General features: G+C 39.7%; 1 long non-coding RNA gene across 1 annotated transcript; it reads left to right on the top strand.

Moving 5' to 3' along the window:
* Positions 1-11: 11 nt before the first annotated feature.
* On the top strand, positions 12-20,212 carry LOC307186916. The gene is made up of 3 exons (XR_013828505.1): positions 12-683; positions 17,255-17,550; positions 19,701-20,212. It is a non-coding gene; the product is annotated as an uncharacterized lncRNA (long non-coding RNA).
* The last annotated feature ends 33 nt before the right edge of the window (positions 20,213-20,245 follow it).

Raw genomic sequence — 20,245 nt, 5'->3', positions numbered from 1 at the left:
CCTCAGTCGCCACCGCCATCGTGGAACAGGGTAATCACCGCCGCTTTTGCGCTTCCGGTAATAACCTCCGGCGCCATCTTGGATTAGGTCAATGTTGTGTTTGGCCTTATTCGACAGGCCAGTTGTTTCTGCCGTCTGGCTGTTTCGTCGTCCCTGGTTATTCTCTCTCCTATAATTTCCGCCTCTGTGTGGGATTAATAAAATGATGCTTTCATTTTCCCTTCTCATCTTGACTTCTCGCAGTGGTCGTATCTTCACCCCTATACACGCGGTTCGAGTAACCTGCCATTTTGGGTCAGGGCAATTTACGCTGATTTCGCTTCCCATCATCCCTAGAGGCCGGCGGGAACTGCCCTTTATCTTAACTGCTAGCCGGGTTGAAGATTCTGTCTCTGAAGGTTTATTCCCTGCCTTTTGATTTTAAGTTACTTGTACAGTGGAGAACGTCAACGAGAAGTATGTCCCTTTTACTATCCGATTAAAGTTGCCCGTGTGGCCTAGGATCCAGTGTCATTCTTGAGGGCCTGGAGGATGCCCAAATGCGTCTTCCAGCCCGAAGCCGCGTGGGCTCGCCCGTCGCCGAAGCCCGTCGTCGAAGCAGGACGAGGATGAGACGATTAGGCTGCCGGCTAAGGGTGAGGTGTCGAGTGGAGCGAGAAGCTTTCCACCCACAGTATTCCAAGGTAGAGGGATGTTGGCTTATATGGAAAACATGTCTGCTTAAGGAAAGCGGGACAGCTTGGGGAACCTGCTTCAACCAGCTGACCTCACTTTCCATTCACTGCTTTGTTCTAGCGGTTTTTGGTTTGTATTAGAAGTCTCCTAACCGTCAATTTTCTCATGGCCAAATCTCTCTTTAAATTAATTACTGTACATGTGGTGGTATACGATACTTATTTATTCTTTCCAGTAAGTATTTATTTTATGGAGCGTCTGCGAGATTGCACTGGGGTTCATGGCACTAAGTGAAAGACCAAGTCCTCGATCTCCCAGACGTTATAGAGGGAGCCAGGTGAAAATAACTGTGTTAGTTGGTGAAGAGTGTTATCAGTTAGGAAGTTGTTTCAGTAATCCAGGCCGTAGCGAGTAGTGGTTTGGGCCAGAGTGGTCGCAATTGAGGTGATGAAAACTGAATTGAATTCTGGACATATTTTAGAAGTAGCGCTGATAAGATTTGTTGATATGTTAGCTGTGGAGTGTGAGGTAAAAGACATTATGAGTAGCTTGGAATAATTGAGTTGTAGAAGAAGCTATTTTGAAGGCAGAAATCTGAGATTTTATCTTTTACTTGCTGAGCTTGACGTCTGTTAGACATTCAAGTGGAGAGGTTGAGTAGACAGATATAGACACTGAGGTTCCAGGAAGAAGTGTGGACTAGAGGTATAAATTTGACAGCCATCAGGGCGGTGATGGTATTTAGAGCCATGAGATATCTAAAGATTGAGAGGTAATAACTAAACGGTTGTCAGTGTCTCATCCTTACAGCCCCACCGATTGTGTAGAGATCCTGTTGCCTGGTTTTCCTGACTTCTTTAAAGTGCAAGTTGGTGTACTCACGTTGCAGACTGTGATCAGAGGGAAAAATTTTTGCAAAGGAAATAAAGAAGCGAGTCATTTTGCAGAGCAGATAATCACTATCTAAAAGATTCTTTCATTCATTTAACTGATATTTTTCCCAATATAACCTGCTTAGTGGGAAAGTAGGAGGCAGGAATGCATAAAGCTCTGTCGGAAATCAATTTAAAACTCAACGTATCTTCTTACAGTCACTTAGACTCCAGTCTGTTCTCTCCAGTATAGTCACAGTGATCTTTTCCAAATACAAACTTGTTCATTTCTACTACCTTCCCCCCACTCTCTTATGACATTTAAATGGCTTTTAATGGCAATTATGGTAAAGTATAAAATATTTAATGTGACCCACAATAATGTGCGTGGTCTTAACTCCTACCTGCTTCTTCAGTCTCACGTCACACCATGCTCTCCCTAGACATACTACCTTTAGCTTAGTTCTTCCAATGAGTGATGAGCCTTTCTGCCACAGGGGCTTTGAGCCTGTTGTTCTCTCTGCCTAGAATCTCCATCCCTACCTTCCTCCTTCTGATCTAAGTTTGCCATCACTTTCCCTAAACTTCTGGAATGAGTCATTCACCTTGTCTCCACGTACTTCCTCTCATGACACAGGCCACAGTAATTTTATATTTACTCATGTGACTTCTCTCCCCAATAGACCACAAGTTTCATTAGACAGGAATAGTGGTATTTTCTTGTAGTAGTGGTTTGTTTGAGTTGTTTGTGTTTTCCCCTTCATTGCCTGACACATTGCCAGCAACATGATTCTGTCTGGATCAAGCATGATTTCTCTAGCAAAAGTAATTATTTCAAGCCTTAGGACTATCATGACACAAGCAGAGCTCATTAGAGTTCTTCTGTGAAATTGATATGAGGATGCTGGAGTGTAGTGTTCATCTTTTTGTCAGGATTATTAAAAATAAGAGGTTGCGCTCCTGGCTCCAGACAGTCACCTTCCCTTCCATGTGGGGAGAGGAGAAACCAAGCAAACACGAGGGACTCTGTGTTTTGAGGGCTTTGGGTCTTGATTCCAGTCCCTGAGGTCTGGTACTTGATGCTTTTCCTTCAATTTTGTGGGTTTTCTCGTTATTCTCCCCAGCAAGAGAGTCAATATATTTCTTTTGCTTAATCTAGCAGTCCCAGAACAACAACAACAACAAACCACAGCTCTATCCCATTTGTTCCAATAAAAGCCCTGGAAAGTAATCTCTTTAGTTTGACTCACATGCCCATCACTGAGCCAATCATTGCAACCAAAGGGGATACAATATGCTGACTGGCCAGGTCTTTGTCATATACACATAGCAGGAGGAGGGAGGCTTCACCCAAACTATATAAATTGAGTTTATACATCCCCCGCATTTGGGGGGTATAGTTCCCCCAGCGGTAATAAGGGAGTTGTTATCAGCAGAAGAGAATAGATGTTGGGCAGGTATGGTAGGCTGAAAAATGCCCCCCCTCATTGATGTCAAATATCTGTGAATGTTACCGTATTTGGAAAATACATTAAAATTAAAGATCTTAAGATGAGAAGATAATCTTGGATTATCCAGTGGGCCCTAAATGCAATCACATATCCTTATAGAACAGACACACAGAGAAAAAGAGTCACACAGGAAGAGGAGGAGGCAGTGTGACCACGGAGGCAGTGTGACCACAGAGGCAGAGATTGGAGTGATGAACCACAAATCGAGGTATGTTGACAGCCACCAGAATCTGAAAGGTGCAAAGAATGGATTCTCCTTTAGAGCCTCCAGAGGTAGTACAGACTTGCCTTGCAATACCTTGATCTCAGACTTAGAGAATTGTGAGAGAACAAATTTGTCTTAAGCCACCAGTTTGTGGTAATTTGTTACTGCAGCAACAGAAAACTAATACAGCAGATAAAAACAACAGATACTGAATGCATATTATATGCCTCCAAGTATCTTACTCCAAGCCGAGTATTGGGAGAATTGCTACATTCAAAGAATAATTGAGAATGTTAAGCAGGTTAGAGTGGTCTAAATAAACATTATTTCTGAGGACTACAAAGCAGTATTGTTGTGAGGAGAGAAGTCAGGAAAATCTTCTTGAAGGCATGTCTCAAACATAATCATAGGGATGTGTTATGAAAAGGTTGAAAGTCATTAAAGTGAGAGAAGATAAAAGGTAAAAAATGTAAGAGGACACAGCCATGTTGTGTCTACAGAAAGCTAACAAGGGTGAAGGGATAAAAATAAGTCTAAATAAATAGTTGGGACTTGATTGCTGGACTGAGGAATTTAAATTTGAACTAAGACATGGTAATGAATCAGGTTCTTAAATAGTTATAGGTTGAAAATATTATCCGAAAAGAAAAATCAACTCCCATTTATTAGTTTCCTATTGCTGCTGTAAAAAATTATCACAAGTTAGTGGCTTGACACATCATGGAATTTATTGTCTTAAAGTTCTGTGGATCAGAAGTCCAAAATGATTCTTTCAGGGATAAAGTCAAGGTGTTGGCAGGGCTGGTTCTTTCTGGAAGCTCCAAGGGAGAATCCATTCTTTACCTCTTCCAGCTCCTAGAAGTTGTTGGCATTCCTTGGCTACAGTCACATCTCTCCAGTCTCTCCAATCTCTGATTCTGTTGTTGGAATACCTTCTCTGATTTTGATTCTCCTGCTTCTCTCTTACAACAACTTTTGCGATTACATTGGGCCCAACCTGATGGTCAGGGATACTCTCCCCATCTTAAAATCCTTGGCTTAATCTTATCTGCCAGTCCCCTTTACCTTATAAATAACAGTCTGGGGGTTAGAGCCTGGACATATTTGGGGGCTATTATTCAGCCTACCACATTCCATTACCAAAAGAAAGGGAGGGAGGGAGAGAGAGAAAACCCCAAAGACTTGAAAAATGATAAACATTCTTTAAACCATTGCTGAATTTGCAGGAAAGTAAAGGGTATCTCCAAAGTGGGGATCAGAAGTGGAGTGAGGGCTTATGTTGGGCATGGTAAAGAATAGAAAATTGAAACCAGAACAGTGATCAGTTAGTAAAAGCAAAAGCCAGGATTTCTCTGAAGGTAAATGCTAATGCCAGTGCTAGGGCTGAGACTAATCAAGTGAGTTTTCTAGGGCTTTTTCTATTTGGGCACAACCCATTGATTTCAACATACGAATTTTGAGGGGGTCATAAACATTCAGACCATAGAAGTTGCCTTCCTTGACAAAAGGGATTTTGTAGGTGTGATTAAATCAGGGACCCTGAGATGAGGAGATCATCTTGGATTATCTGGGTGGGTCCTCTGTAATCATAAAAGGGAGGCGGAGGAAGAATCAGTCAGCCAGAAGGCAGTGTGACTACAGAAGAAAGTCAGAGTGAGATGCAGTGTTTTTGGCTTTGAAGATGGAGGAAGGGGCTTCCAGAATCTGGAAAACACAAGGAAGTAGGTTCTTGCCTAGAGCCTTCAGAAAGGAATGCAGCCGTGCCAACATCTTGATTTTAGCCCAGTGAGTCCTGTACTGGACTGCTGATCTACAGAACTATAAGATAGTAAATTTGTATTGTTTTTTAAGCCACTAAGTTTGTGGTAATTTGTTACATCAGTAATTGAAAACTAATACAGTAATACATCTGTATCGATAGCAGCCAAAAAGCATTACTAGAGGTAAAATCTTTCATAATAAACTGTTCTGTTCACCAGGAGAACAACAATTTTAAACAGGTATGCATAATTTAAGAGGTATGGCCTCTGTGCTACTGTTCCAATTCTACGTAGAGAATTATAAAACATTATTGGATGATGTTAAGGAAGACCTAAATAAGTGGAGAGATACTGAGTTCATAGATTGGAAGACTCAATACAGTAAAGATGACAGTTCTCCCCAAATTAATTTATAAATTGCATGCAATCGCAATCAAAATTTCACCAACTAGTTTTTGTTGTTTGTTTTGATTTTTGTGGAATTTGAGAAGCAGATTGAGATTTTATATGGAAATTTTAATGGTCCAAAAATTACCAGGATATTGGGAGAACTTGCTCTACAAGGTAACTACATTTATTGTAAACTATAGTTTTACAATTAAGACAGTATAGTATTAGCATAAGGATGGCAAATAGACTGATAGAACAGGATAGAGAGTCCAGGAACAGACCCACACATATATAGTCACTTTATTTATGACAGAGATACAGTAGGGAAAAGATGAACATTCCAGTAAATGATTCTGGGAGAAGTGGATATTCGTATGGGAAAAAAAAATTTCCTACCTCACACTATACACAAAAATCATTTCTAGACTTAAAATGTGAAAGTCAACATTTAAAGCTTTTAGAATTAGTATAGGAGAATATCTTTATGACCTCAAAGGTAAGGAAAGAATTTTAAAACAAGATATAAAAAGTACCAACTGTAAATGAAAAGGTTGCTACTTTGACTATATTAAAGTAAAGGATTTTTGTTCATCAAAAGATAGCATAAAACAAGCAAAAAAAAAAAGCAAGGTACAGAGTGGGAGAGGATATTTGCCACACATGTAATTAATAAATGACTAGTCTCCACAACGTATGAAAACTCCTTCAAATCTGTAAGAGATAATTACATTGAAAACGTGGGCAAAAAATATATAAATGACCAGTAAACATATGCAAATATGTTCAACCTCTTATTAATCAGGGAAATGAAAATTATAAGCACAGTGTGATACCATTAGCCATTCTCTGGAGTGGGTAAAATGAAACTGTTTGGTAACACCAGCTGTTGGTGAGGGGACTGCAAGTGGCGAGTTGGCACATTCACTTTGGAAAGCAGTTTGGCATTATCTAGGAAAGTCAAAGATACACATATCCCATGACTGTTTTTCTAATGCCAGGTTGATGGCCTTAAAGATTCCCTAGGGTACATATATCAGAATATTCAAAGCAGTATTTTTCGTTATAGTCCCACACTAAATGGAACACATCTATCTACAGTAGAATAAATAAATAAATTGTATATCTTACGATCGGATACTTTACAGCGATGCAGGTGAACAAATTGCAGCTCTATTCAGTTATAGCAGAGAAATCTCAAACAATATTGAGTGAAAGAAGTAAGGCACAGAAGAATACATACAGTATGATTCATTCATCTAAAGTTAAAAATCAGGCTAAATGAAAAATTATATTGTTTAAGGGATTCATACACAGGTGGTAAAACTAAAGAAAAGCAAAGAAATTATCATCACAAAAGTCAGGATAGTGGATACTTACCCAGGATAGGTAAGATAGGTGGATAGTGGGGAGGGAGGAATTTATGACCGAGAGGGGACAAGTAGCAAGGATTCGGAGAGTGGCAGGGAGAGGAGTTCTGGGAGTAATGGAAATGCTTTATTTCTTCACCTGGGTGGTGGTTATATAGGTTTTTCCCTTAGTGATAATTCATTAAGATGTATATTTATGTTTTGGGTGCTTTTTGCTTATACTTTATATGTTAGATATACTTTATATGCTTGATATACATAAATGATATATAATGAAAAATAAAGAGGAGTCCTGATAGTAGGAAATACTGCATCAGGATGATCATGTAAGAAGCTATTGTAGTTAATCTGGGTATAATAAAGATGTTAAGGGGGGACATCCCTGGTGGTGCAGTGGTTAAGAATCCGCCTGCCAATGCAGGGGACACGGGTTCGAGCCCTGGTCCGGGAAGATCCCACATGCCGCGGAGCAACTAAGCCTGTGCACCACAACTACTGAGCCTGCGCTCTAAAGCCCGGGAGCCACAACTACTGAGCCCACACGCCTAGAGCCCGTGCTCCGCAACCAAAGAAGCCACTGCAATGGGAAGCCCGTGCACTCCAATGAAGAGTACCCACTGCTCGCCACAGCTAGAGAAAGCCCAGGCACAGCAACGAAGACCCAACGCAGCTAAAAATAAATAAATAAATATATATTTTTAAAAAAAGATGTTAAGGGGACAGCATCGCTGGCACCTCTTTTTTTTTTAAAAAAAATTATTTAGTTATTTATTTATTTTGGCTGCTCTGGGTCTTAGTTGCGGCATGCGGGATCTAGGTCCCCAACTAAGGATTGAACCCAGGCCCCCTGCATTGGGAGCACGGAGTCTTACCCACTAGACCACCAGGGAAGTCCCTGGCACCTCTTTTAAAGGGAAGCTGCTGAGGCAAAACCCTGGTGACAGATAGTGGCCATGTTTTGTACCCTATTATCTTCATCCCTTTGACTACAGATAGGAATACATATACAGATGGTAAGACTATACAACCAAGCAATGAAATGTTTATCACACATTCAGGATAGTGGATACTTCTGGACTTGAGCTGGGCACCTGATCCAGGAGTTATTGATAGGGAGGCACCCCTCTTCCTCATCTTTTCATCTCCATAAAAAAAGGCAACTTCTGTACAAAAGAGGTTATGTACTAATCAGATTTCCAGCTTCCTGAACAATGGAGACCAAAACTGGTTAGTTAGAGAGGAGTGTATTGAAAGGACATTGGATAGCTCACAAAATTGATGGAAAAGCTGAAGAACAAGGTTTGGAACATCGACAGGAGCCAAGGGAAATTAGACATCTAAAAATAGAGACCAAATCAATACACAGGAAGAGTTTGGTTAGTATCTAACAACTTCTCTCATTGGCACAGCCACCATTGGGCATTGGATGCTGCCATTATTGTTTCCTCTGTCACCTCTGGAAAGATTCTAAACTGCCATTTACTTCTCTGTGTTATTCACTCCAGAGTCGAGGTTGTAGGTAGGAGCATATTGTTGGAAGCTGACATGCCCAAATTCTAGAGACAAGGCAGATGGGAAAGGGGCTATTTGCCCACACTTGAGCTTCTTTATTGGAATTACCTCCAAATAGGAAGTGTGTTTAGATACTGGGTGGCCAAAAATGAAAGACACCCATCACAGGAAATATCAGAAATAAACATATCTGGCCCCACAGGGAGGAGGAAAGAGTAATATGATTAAGATCTGTGAAATTCTTTGGGCCATGTTTTAACCGGGGGACGAGAGATTCTGCACAGTCAGGAAAGGCAGCCAGGCTGACTCTTACTTCTGCCCTGCAGTGCATCTTTTCTAGTTTCTCTGTCTGTGATTGGGAATAGGGAGTAGGGTGTAATTCTGATCAGCCCTGTGCTACTGGCCAGGCTATCTTCAATTCAGGAAGCTGAAAGTCCAGATGTCAGCAATCTCCATGGTTGGTCACGTGCCCCAAAACATACCCTTATAGGGCTCTCTCTTTTTCTTTTATTATTTTTTTATTGAAGTGTAGTTGATTTACAATGTTGTGCCAGTCTGCTGTACAGCAAAATGACTCAGTTATACACATATAGACACTCTTTTTTTATATTCTTTTCCAATTTGGTTTATCACAGGATATTTAATATAGTTCCCTGTGCTATACAGTAGGCCCTTGTTGTTTATCCATCCTGTATATAATAGTTTACATCTGCTAATCCTAAACTCCCAGTCCTTCCCCTACCCCCTTCCCCCTTGGCAACCACAAGTCTGTTCTCTGTGTCTGTGAGTCTGTTTCTGTTTTGTAGGTAGGTTCCTTTGTGCCATATTTTAGATTCCACATATAAGTGATACCATGTGGTATTTTTCTCTTTCTGACTTACTTCACTTAGTATGATAATCTCTAGTTGCATCCACGTTGCTGCAAATGGCATTATTCCGTTCTTTTTATGGCTGAGTAGTATTCCATTGTATATATGTACCACATCTTCTTTGTCCATTCATCTGTCCATAGACATTTAGGTTGTTTCCATGTTTTGGCTATTGTGAATAGTGCTGCTATGAACATAGGGGTACATGTATCTTTTTGAATTATAGTTTTGTCCAGGTATATGCCCAGGAGTGGAATTGCTGGATCCTATGGTAATTCTATTTTTAGTTATCTGAGGAACCTCCACACTGTTTTCCATAGTGGCTGTACCAACTTACATTCCCACCAACAGTGTAGGAGGGTTCCCTTTTCTCCACACCCTCTCCAGCATTTGTTATTTGTAGACTTTTTAATCATGGCCATTCTGACTGGTATGAAGTGGTATCTCATTGTAGTTTTGATTTGCATTTCTCTAATAGTTAATGATGTTGAGTATCTTTTCATGTAGAGGGCTCTCTGTTAATGGCCAGATAGGAGATGGTGCTGAGGTCATTCCCCACCTTCCTGAATTGTTATAGTTTCATTATCATACAAAACCCTGCAGAAAAGGAGGGGTGAGTGATAGGATTCAAACTCTAAATTCCACTCTAAACTTCCAGTTAGCCCATAGAATGGCCAGTGATATGACTAATATGAAAAGGTTATATCACATTATTCTTTTGAGAATTTGAGCTGACACCTGAGCAGATGTGGAGAGAGGAGACGCTCTATGAGAGACTGTGAGATAGCTGCCTTAGTACTTGATGACTTTCTATGATCAGCTTCAGGCCATAGGTCTCCTTATAAATGGTTAATAAACACACCAATGAAGATAAATAACATTTATGAACAAATGATGATTAAAATGATGAGATAGATGCCCCCCTTTTTTTCTTCTTCAGAATGTCAAAGATAAAAATAATACTGTTAGCAGGGATATAAGGACATGGGTATTCTTAAATTTTGCTACTGAATGTACAGACTGATAACACTGTCTGGAAGGCAGCTTGACAATACATAGCAAAACCTTCAAACCATGAATGTCCTTTGACCCAATAAGTACACTTCTTGGAATTTATCTTAAGGGATTTAGCTCAACTTTTTTTTTTTTTAATTTTATTGAAGTATAGTTGATTTATAGTGTTGTGTTAATTTCTGCTGTACAGCAAAGTGATTCAGTTATATATATTCTTTTTCATATTCTTTTGCATTATGGTTTATCACAGAATATTGAATACAGTTCCCTGTACTATACAGTAGGACCTTGATTTTTTTTAAAAATTTTTTATTGGAATATAGTTGATTTACAACGTTGTGTTAGTTTCTGCCGTACAGCAAAGTAAATTTGTGATATATGTGTGTGTGTGTGTGTGTGTGTGTGTGTGTGTGTGTATCTCCACTCTTTTTTAGATTCTATTCCCATGTAGAGGACCTTGTTGTTTATCCATCCTATATATAATAGTTTGCATTTGCTAATCCCAAACTCCCAGTCTTTCCCTCCCCCACTCCCCTTCCCCTTGGCAACAAGAAGTCTGTTCTCTCTGTCTGTGAGTCTGTTTATCTTAAGAAATTTAGGGTGTGAAAAAAGATTTAGTTAGTTATAAATGCTCATCACAATGCTATTTACAGTATCAAACTGTTGTAAATAATCTAAATGTCCAGCAGTCCAGACTGGTTAAATTATGATAGAGGTTTAAAATAGTATAGCATTCAGACATTAAAAATGATTTTGCAGAAACTTAATTTCAAATGATTCAGCAAAAATAAAGTGTGTGTGTGTGTGTGTGTGTGTGTGTGTGTGTGTGTAACAGAGAGCACAAGTGTGAGAGAAATTGTGAGCAAAGGGCAAATGTGGAAAATGATGTGATTGTTAAGACAAAAACTATAACAGGTCAGAAATGTCTACTCTGCCTGCAAGCTAACAAGGTGGCCTGGCCCCCACCCCACACACTCTCGTATTTTCATGTATATTTTTCTTTCAGGGCCCAGCCGCAGCAAGGGGCTCCAGATTTTTGTCCCTGGAGACCATTACTGCCAATTCTTGGGGTCTTCCTCCCAAAGGACAGCCTCAAGGCATTGTTCTCTCTTTGTGACCCAGCCCAAGTTCCAGTACCCTGTGCTGAGGAAGCTGGCCTCTTTACCCAGGTCCCTCAATGAGGAAATGTTCTCTTCTTTTGAATACCATGGAGGACACACATGGTCTGGGGCCTGGTCCAGGTGGATGGAGTGTGGGGTTTCACAGGAAGAGGAGCAGGGCAGAGCTTGCTCTCAGGGTGTACTTTGTGGCTTAAGGTATGTGTGGGGGTTAGTCTGGGTCCAGATAGAGGGGCAGGAAGAGGATGTATGTATGTATGTGTATGTTTATATATATAAAATAAAATATACATGTTATTTATATATATATTATACTGTTACATACACACACACACACACACACACACACACAAATAATGAGCCCTCTGAGCCACAAAACAAAAACAGTTTATCATTTATGGCAAAAGCAGCAGCCAGAGCAACATCTTATGTTGGTTACCAAGCCCCATCCACACAGGGCAACATAGTGAGGGCCAGATGGTACACCTGCATATGCAGTGGGGTGCATTACAGGAGAGGAACCCTGTAATGGCATATTGGGGGTGGTACATTCTGATCCCCTTCAGCTCCTTATACAAATATTAGGAAACTCTGATCTTATATATGGCTGCTGGTGACCTGTCTCTCCTGCCCTCCAAAGAGAGAGAAACCTTGTCTTTGTTCTAGAATGTAAGCCAGTCTTCTCCAAGATGGGAAGGAGAGGTCTTTATCTTTACTATTCTGAACATCTCTGGGAAGAGAAACATATCTAATCCTTACCCTACTGGAATGTCTCTGTAGGGGAGGAAAAAAAAAAACCCTGTATCCTCTACCCTCTTAGGTTCAGTGTCTGGGACCCTGCGAATTGAACTGATAAAAGATTAACAGGAGAAAAAGGTTTACTTCATATACATGTGGGGGGCCTCACAGAAATGAAGTGAAAACCCCAAAGAGGTGGTCAGACCCAGAGGGTTATATACCATTTTAACAAAGAGCAATAAGTTTGTGGAGAAGTGACAAGACAAAGGAACGTGGGTTTAGATTTTTATGGGCAGTGAATTGTGGGAAGGTAAGCTTGTGGGGAAAATTAATGGAAGATAAGGGTTGTTTTTAGTAAAGTTTGTTATGTAGCTGCCATCTCTGGGCTGAGACGAGTTTAGAGTCAACTCGTGTCTGGTGATTAAGTGTTATTGTGCTCTTCCTGATATATGAGAGAGGATGGGGACACATTCACAAAGGGAAATTTATGCCCTGCTTTTAGGCAAATAGGGGGAGGATAGAGAGCTTTTTCTGTATCTGCTGTTTCTCACTTGCCTTCAGCTCAAAATAGTCCTTATGCCAAAGTGGCATATTTGGGGGGTGGTACATTCTGATCCCCTTCAGCTCCTTATACAAATACTGGAATTGATTGTAAATGCTTTTGATCAGAAGACCTGAATTGTCCAGCAAAGTGAGATGTTCAGAGTGGATCATCTCCGAACAATATGGAGTGGATCATCTCCCAACAGTATTCTACTGAAGGGTTTAAGAGTGTTTATCGAACTATTCTATCAATCTTTCTCCAAGTTTGAAAAAATTTTAAATAAAAAATTGGGGAAATAATGCAGAGATGCATTTGATATGGAAATTGTTTAGAATATATTAAGTAGAAAAGTGGACTATACATGGTGTGTACTAAGATCTTATTTTTATAACAGTTAGGTATATCTGTCTATAGAGAGAAAAAATCTATAAGGGGATATACCAATATATTATTAGTGTTTATCTTTGGCTGAGTAAGGGCATTAGGTTTTTTGTTTTGTTTGTTTTTGCGGTACGCGGGCCTCTCACTGTTGTGGCCTCTCCCATTGCGGAGCACAGGCTCTGGACGTGCAGGCTCAGCGGCCATGGCTCACGGGCCCAACCGCTCCATGGCATGTGGGATCTTCCCGGACCTGGGCACGAACCCGTGTCCCCTGCATCGGCAGGTGGACTCTCAACCACTGTGCCACCAGGGAAGCCCTAGGTTTTTTTTTTTTTTAATGTTCTTTCTGTTTATATGTATTCTGCTTTTCTTTCCCCAATGAGTGGTTTTGTGAGTAAATTTTTTTCTTTAAGTTTATCAAAAATGAATCCCTTTATGTCTTCTAATGAGGGTAGATAGCAGTGACATGTTGGTTTTTTCTACCCCCATCTTGGATGTACTTAAATTGCCCTGCAAAGTGGGGAGGGAAGAGAGTGAAAGATAAAGAGAAGAGGAGAGAAACCTAGGAGAAGAGACAGGTCTGGGAGGATTTTTCAAATGAAATGCTGATCAATATGAATTCCCTTATTTACCTTACCTACCTTACAAAATCAGTAAATTCTTTAATATTTTTGTGTGAGTTGAATATTTTGGTGGGAAACTCAAAAGGAAGAGGAGACAACAGTAGTATTGGTTACATTTTGGGTGCTGCCTGGGATTTTCAGAGTAAAGTGCACTGCCTAGCTATATTTAGGATTAAATCATCGCCTAGAATAGTGGTTTTCAAACTCTTAAAGATTATTGAGGCCCCTAAAGAACTTTTATTTATGTGGTTTATAACTACTTTATATTATCCATATTAGAAATCAAAACTAAGAAAAATTTAAATCACAAGAATATGTAAGCTGTCAGAGTGATGACATTATCACACATAATGACACCAGAAGTAAAAGCAACAAAAGCAAAAATAAACAAATGGGACTATATCATACTAAAAATCTTCTGTTACAGCAAAGGAAACCATCAACAAAATAAAAAGGCAACCTACTGAATGGGAGAAAATATTTGCAAATCATATATCTGATAAGGAATTAATATCCAAAATATATAAAGAACTCATACAACTCTATAGCAAAAGAACAATCCAATTAAAAAATGGGGGCTTCCCTGGTGGCACAGTGGTTGAGAGTCCGCCTGCCAATGCAGGGGACACGGGTTCGTGCCCTGGTCCGGGAAGATCCCACATGCCGTGGAGCAGCTAGGCCCGTGAGCCATGGCCGCTGAGCCTGCGCGTCCGGAGCCTGTGCTCCGCAACGGGAGAGGCCACAACAGTGAGAGGCCTGCGTACCGCAAAAAAATAATAATAATAATAAAAAATGGGCAGAAGATCTGAATAGACATTTTTCTTTCCAAAGAAGACATACAGATGACCAACAGGTACCTGCAAAGATGCTCAGCATCGTTAATCATCAGGGAAATGAAAATCAAAACCACAATGAAGCATCACCTCCTGCCTGTTAGAATGACTTTATCAAAAAGACAAGAAAGAACAATTGTTGGCAAGGACGTGGAGAAAAGGGAACCCTCGGGCACTGTTGGTGGAAATATAAATTGGTGCAGCCACTATGGAAAAAAGTATTGAGTTTCCTCAAAAAATTAAAAATATAACTATGTGATCATATAACTATATGATCCAGCAATTCCATTTCTGGGCATTATCTGAAGAAAATGAAAACACTAACTAGAAAAGATATATGCACCCCCATGTTCATTGCAGCATAATTTACAATAGCCACGATATGGAAACAACCTCAGTGTCCATCAACAGATAATGGATAAAGATGTTTTTTTATATATATATATATATATATATATATATATATAAAATTTTCATAAAAAAGAATGAAATCTTGCCATTTGTGACATGGATGGACCTCGAGGGCGTTATGCTAAGTGAAATAAGTCAGACAGAGAAGGCCAAATACTGTGTGACCTCTCTTATATGTGGAATATAAAACAACAACAAGAACAACAAAAACCCAACCAACATCATAGATACAGAGAACACATTGATGTTCTCTTTGTTGGGATTGTTGCCCGATCCCTGTGTTTTCTGAGTTGCTACTTCTCACTCTCAGTTGTGTCTGCTGTCCACCAGTCTACAGCTTCTCTAGTCTAACTTTATTTATTTTTTCCCTCTGGTCTAACTTTAAAAGACCCCTTTTCCTGCCAGCGTTCGAGGAGAGACTGTCAGAGGGCCTGTCGGCTAAGGGAGGAGATGGAGGGGGGACAGTCAATCTAATTCCTGTTTTTTGCCTTGTTCTGTGGTAGGACTCAGCTTGCTTTTTGACGGTTTCTCCCCGAAGATGCTTGCAGTGTGGAAAAAGTTGAAACGAAATTACTTACCAATTAGTTTATCCCAAAATTTTGTCAACAACTCAAGTCTAATGTATCACCTCTCTTATTCTTTGCCCTGTGGGTTTAATGCCTTTTGTGCCTTTACTTTCATTTTAGTGAGGTTTTGGGAGGCAGGAGATAAGTTCAGGTGTCCAATCTGCCACGTATGACCACTAGCCTCAATTTAGTTTCCATAGAAACAGCTTCTCTTCCCTTCAGCACCCCATTTTTATTGATTTATATAATAATTAAATTATGTAATTACAGTTGTACAACTGGCATAAAGAAGTTTAAGAACAAATCCAATTGACTCTTGGTAAATAATACTACTCAGTGGCCATCAGTTAGTAGAACAGAAGTGTGTGGGCTCCAGTTCATTTATTTTACAGAAAGAATGAAAATTGTGGTTAGGTTGGGCAAGTTGGATTAAATGGAAATTAGTTAACTGAGCTTCTACATTAAATAAATGAATATAAGACATTCATTAACAGGGTGCATTTTATTTCTATTTTATTTTTTTAACATCTTTATTGGAGTATAATTGCTTTACAATGGTGTGTTAGTTTCTGCTGTATAACAAAGTGAATCAGCTATACACATACATACATCCCCATATCTCCTCCCTGTTGTGTCTCCCTCCCACCCTCCCTATCCCACTCCTCTAGGTGGACACAAAGCACCGAGCTGATCTCCCTCATTAACAGGGTGCATTATTAAAAGTCTAAATGATTTGGCTTCTTGGACAACCAATTTAACTTTAAATGACTTTATCTGTGTTTAAAAACTCCTTGAGCAAGCAGATGCCTTTCCAGAATCAGGCTCTTTTCTGTACTTTGAACGTGGGTACTATTGATGTGTTCAGACTGACTTCCTGGACTCTGGACCCTTGTCTGTCCTAACTCCTATATATCCCATCCTACTTCTGCATTGATTTCCTGGTTGGACTTTTGACCTGCAATGACCTCAATGCATCAGTGAGTTGATGCCTTACATTCCTTTTGAGGCTCCCCTTCATAGGTACATGGTTCCCTCAGTCTCTAACCTTTTAGGCTTCTTCAGAGTAAAACTGACTTGCCTTCCTGTTGGCCTTCTTCTCTGCAGGAAGTCAGGTTTCAGCTTCTGTGCTCTAAGTAAGTTACCTGCTCATCTGTTTGCTTTCCACCTTCCAAAATTCTGGTATTTTTCATCTTTCTTCTCCCATATTTGTCTTTGAGGGGTTTATAGCTTTAATAAAAAGTATTCCTTCACTCTCGGTTTAATGGGGTTCTGAAGAGAACGGTTACTGCTTGTCTTCTGGAGTTCATGTTTGGTCTTCTCTCGACTATGGTAGCTTCCCATTTTCTAAACCCTTAATCTCTTGATTCTCCAGAAAATAGGAGCATTTTGAGCTTTCTAGACAACTTAAAAAAGGTGTCTACCTAGTCTTTTCCTGGGACTGCCTAGCAGAGCCCTATTTGTTCTGTGGTTAATATACTGCCAGAAACAAGTCAATGTGAATTAGCTTTTGTAAATATGAATTAAAAATTAGAGAACTTTTGGGGATTAAAGGTTAAGTGTGTGTTTAAAGTCAAGCCAACTTTGAGAAATTTCCTCTTGATTGGAAATTAAGACTCATAAGGTCAGATGAGCTTTTCTCTTTTGACTATGAAGAAGAGAGTATTTAGAGACTGGAAGTTAAAACTTTTCCGGAGACCAAGAAGGCAGTTGTAGCATTTCCTAAACTCAGAGCAATTGTGTTTCATACAGCTGTATGTGCACTTTCAGTTACAAAGATGTTTTTCCGGAGGTGGGTGGAATTTCAATAATTCTTTCCATCTTTCATTAGTGTATAACTTTTCCACATATTTGTTTTGTTTCTACAGAAGTATTATCAGTTCCTTGCGGGTAGAGGATGTTCCTGACACATCTTAGCATCTCCGAGTGCTAGAAGGATAGAGCTGACCGTAAGGATCAGGTACTGTGCATGAGCTCTTTTAATTTTTATAACGATCTGTGAAGGAGGAAATATAATTTCTCTAATTTTATAGGTGAGGAAACTGAAGCACAAGCTACACAACTCCAGTGAGAAGCAGAGCTGGAACTGATTCCACTTGGCTGATTTCCCAGGTCAGCTAGATCCTACCCCTCATATCCTGCAGTGCTTGCTTTCAGTGAACAGGTGAGATGCTTTCTGGAGAGACAGATCTGGGACTTCATGGAGCTTACAGAATAGGCTGTATGACTGCTTGCTAATAAATGTCTGTTAAATCTGACCAGAGGCTATTGGTCATTGTAACATACCATCTGGAGCAAGACTGTGAAGAAGCCCTATAGCTTAACCTGTCTCTTAACTGTTGGAAGCTACTGATGTCTGCCCAAAAGAAGCTAATAATAATGAATTGACTTTTAGGTTAACTTGTAACCTTCTTCTTCCTTAGTTATCTCCAGCTGGAAGAAATCTAGTCCCAGAGAGTCAAATAATGATGTCTTGTGAAGAGTTCTCATGTACTTCTGTGTGGTCACTACTGGGGCTGTGATCTCTGACATGAAGCCCTCCTTGCAATGTACAAGCATTTGGAACACTGGCAAGGCCTGTGAGCTAAAATTTCAAACAACCAGCAGTTAGAAACTGACTGTTGTCTCTAAGTGCTGTAGATCTCCTGGGTATTTCCAGTTCCAATGGGAAGGGAGTTATGATCAAAGCCACTAAGGTTAAAATGACTGTAGCTATCAGGATGGCCCCTCCCCCTTCCTTTTGGTTCACTGTCAGAAATCTTGCCCCAGGGGTGCTGTCTCTTTCTCTGCTATCTCAGTTGTCCCTGTTGGATGCTCCCCTGTCTCAAGTAGCTACAAGTTCCAAAAGCACCAGAGATTTTTTGCCTAACTGGTTGCTTCATATCACAAGTAATCTGGTAATTGCTTGTGAATTGCAGGTCTCTATTTCGATTTTGTGGTGAGAAGCACAGAACTGGTACTTTTTAAATGTCTTAAAAAGTGAAAAAATATATGAACATAAATAATCAAACACAATAATGTAAGTATTGAGTCTGTGTTATCCAATATGATTGATGAAACTATAGACCATACTTTCCAGACTGATTTCATGTAAACTTTTATGTTTTAATTTCACAATTTGAAAAGTGATATGCATAGTTAAGGTAAAATTTGGAGTTTCTCTTTTCCTCCTAGTCCATCTAAAACAGTGCTGTCTAATAGAACTTTATAGAACGTTTTAATCTGTGCTGTCCAATAAGATAGCCAGCCACTAGTCACATGTGATTATTGAGCACTTAATGTGGCTAGTGCAGCTGAGGAACTGAATTTTAAATTGTATTTATTTTCATTAATTTAAATTTAAATAGTCACTGGTGAGTCATGGCTACCATATTGGTCAGAATAGATCTAGAATACAGTGATGACCTTATAACAGGATAGTCTAGGCTATGTTACAGCCACAAAGAATGCTAAAATCTTGGGGATTTATAAGAACAAAGATTTATTTCTTGCTTGTGTTATGTACTCATTTGGGATTGGCTTGGGACCTAGGTGGATAAAGTAGCCACCATCTGACATGCTGCCAGTCACTATGGAGAGTCTTGCACCAGTACTTAAATTCTCTGGACCAGAGGGGATGAACATCACTTCTGCTTCTACCTCGCTGACTGGAATTAGTCACACAGCCCCATCTCCCATCTCACACAGGGAGTCAGGAATGTGGTCCTAATCATGTGCCAGGGGGCAAAGAGCCTCAGTAATGACTGTCACAGACATTAGCTTCCTTTTCGAAATACAGAGGCATTCCCAAGGGTTAAAGAAAGTAGTATTACCTGTGTTTTCTTGAAAAGTGGAGAGTTGAGTTTCTTTAGAATTCAGTTATTCTTTAGCTCATTGATACTCAATAGCACAGATGTATTAAAAGCACAGATTTTATTAAAATGTGTAGAACTCAAACTTGATAAAAAGACTTTAAGTTAGAGCTGACAACAGTCAGCATGTCTTTTTAGTTATACATAGAAATTCATTTAATATGAAGCTCTGCGATGTAAGGAATAATCAGTGGATTGTTTTTTATATGTTTGGGAAGAGAATGGAATGGAAGGAAATTGTTTTCTTTCAGAATATAAGGTACATTTTTCACTAGCGAGGAATAAAAAGTCCTTTTCTTTAAAAATAATAATTTCCTCACTAGGAACATTTGTGGATTGTGGTTGCCTTAAAAAAGTGAAACAATTTAAATATTATCTGGACAATGGATTCTTTCCAGACTATACTGTGGAATCATAGAATCATCTAGTCTAACATTTAATAGTATGTCTTGATTCTTTCTAGAATATCTACAGTATTGTTTGAATACTCGAGGCCTGGGGGGGCCCACCATCTGATATCTGAAAACAGACTTCCTGTGAAGCAGGAGTGATGGTTTCCTGAGAACAAATGCTTCACTATCAAGACATGGAAAGATAGCACTCGGCTGCTAGTAACAAATTGCACCAAAGTTACAAATGCAGACCAAGCCTTGGTAAATATTAATGACGATGATGATTTTGTGACCTACTAAAAATGTCAGATTTTAGCATTATGAGCGTACTGTAGATACTAGAATGTAATTGAACCAAAATGATGCTCGAGAGAAATTTTGAAGTAAATGTGCAAATTAGGCTACGCAGTATAAACTAGAAGTGCCCAAGTCATTCTGTTCCTTAGTAAAGCACAACCAAGTAAGCCTTTTTTTTTTTTTTTGGCTGCTCTGCGAGGCATGTGGAATCTTAGTTCCCTGACCAGGTATCGAACCCATGCCCCCTGCAGTGGAAGCGTGGATTCTTAACCACTGGACCACCAGGGAAGTCTCTCCCAGCATGTAAGCCATTTATGCA

Source organism: Stenella coeruleoalba (assembly GCF_951394435.1).
Source record: "Stenella coeruleoalba genome assembly, chromosome: 5".
NCBI lineage: Eukaryota > Metazoa > Chordata > Mammalia > Artiodactyla > Delphinidae > Stenella > Stenella coeruleoalba.
The sequence above is the reverse complement of the archived record's forward strand: the minus strand, read 5'-3'. Positions and strand labels throughout refer to the sequence as shown.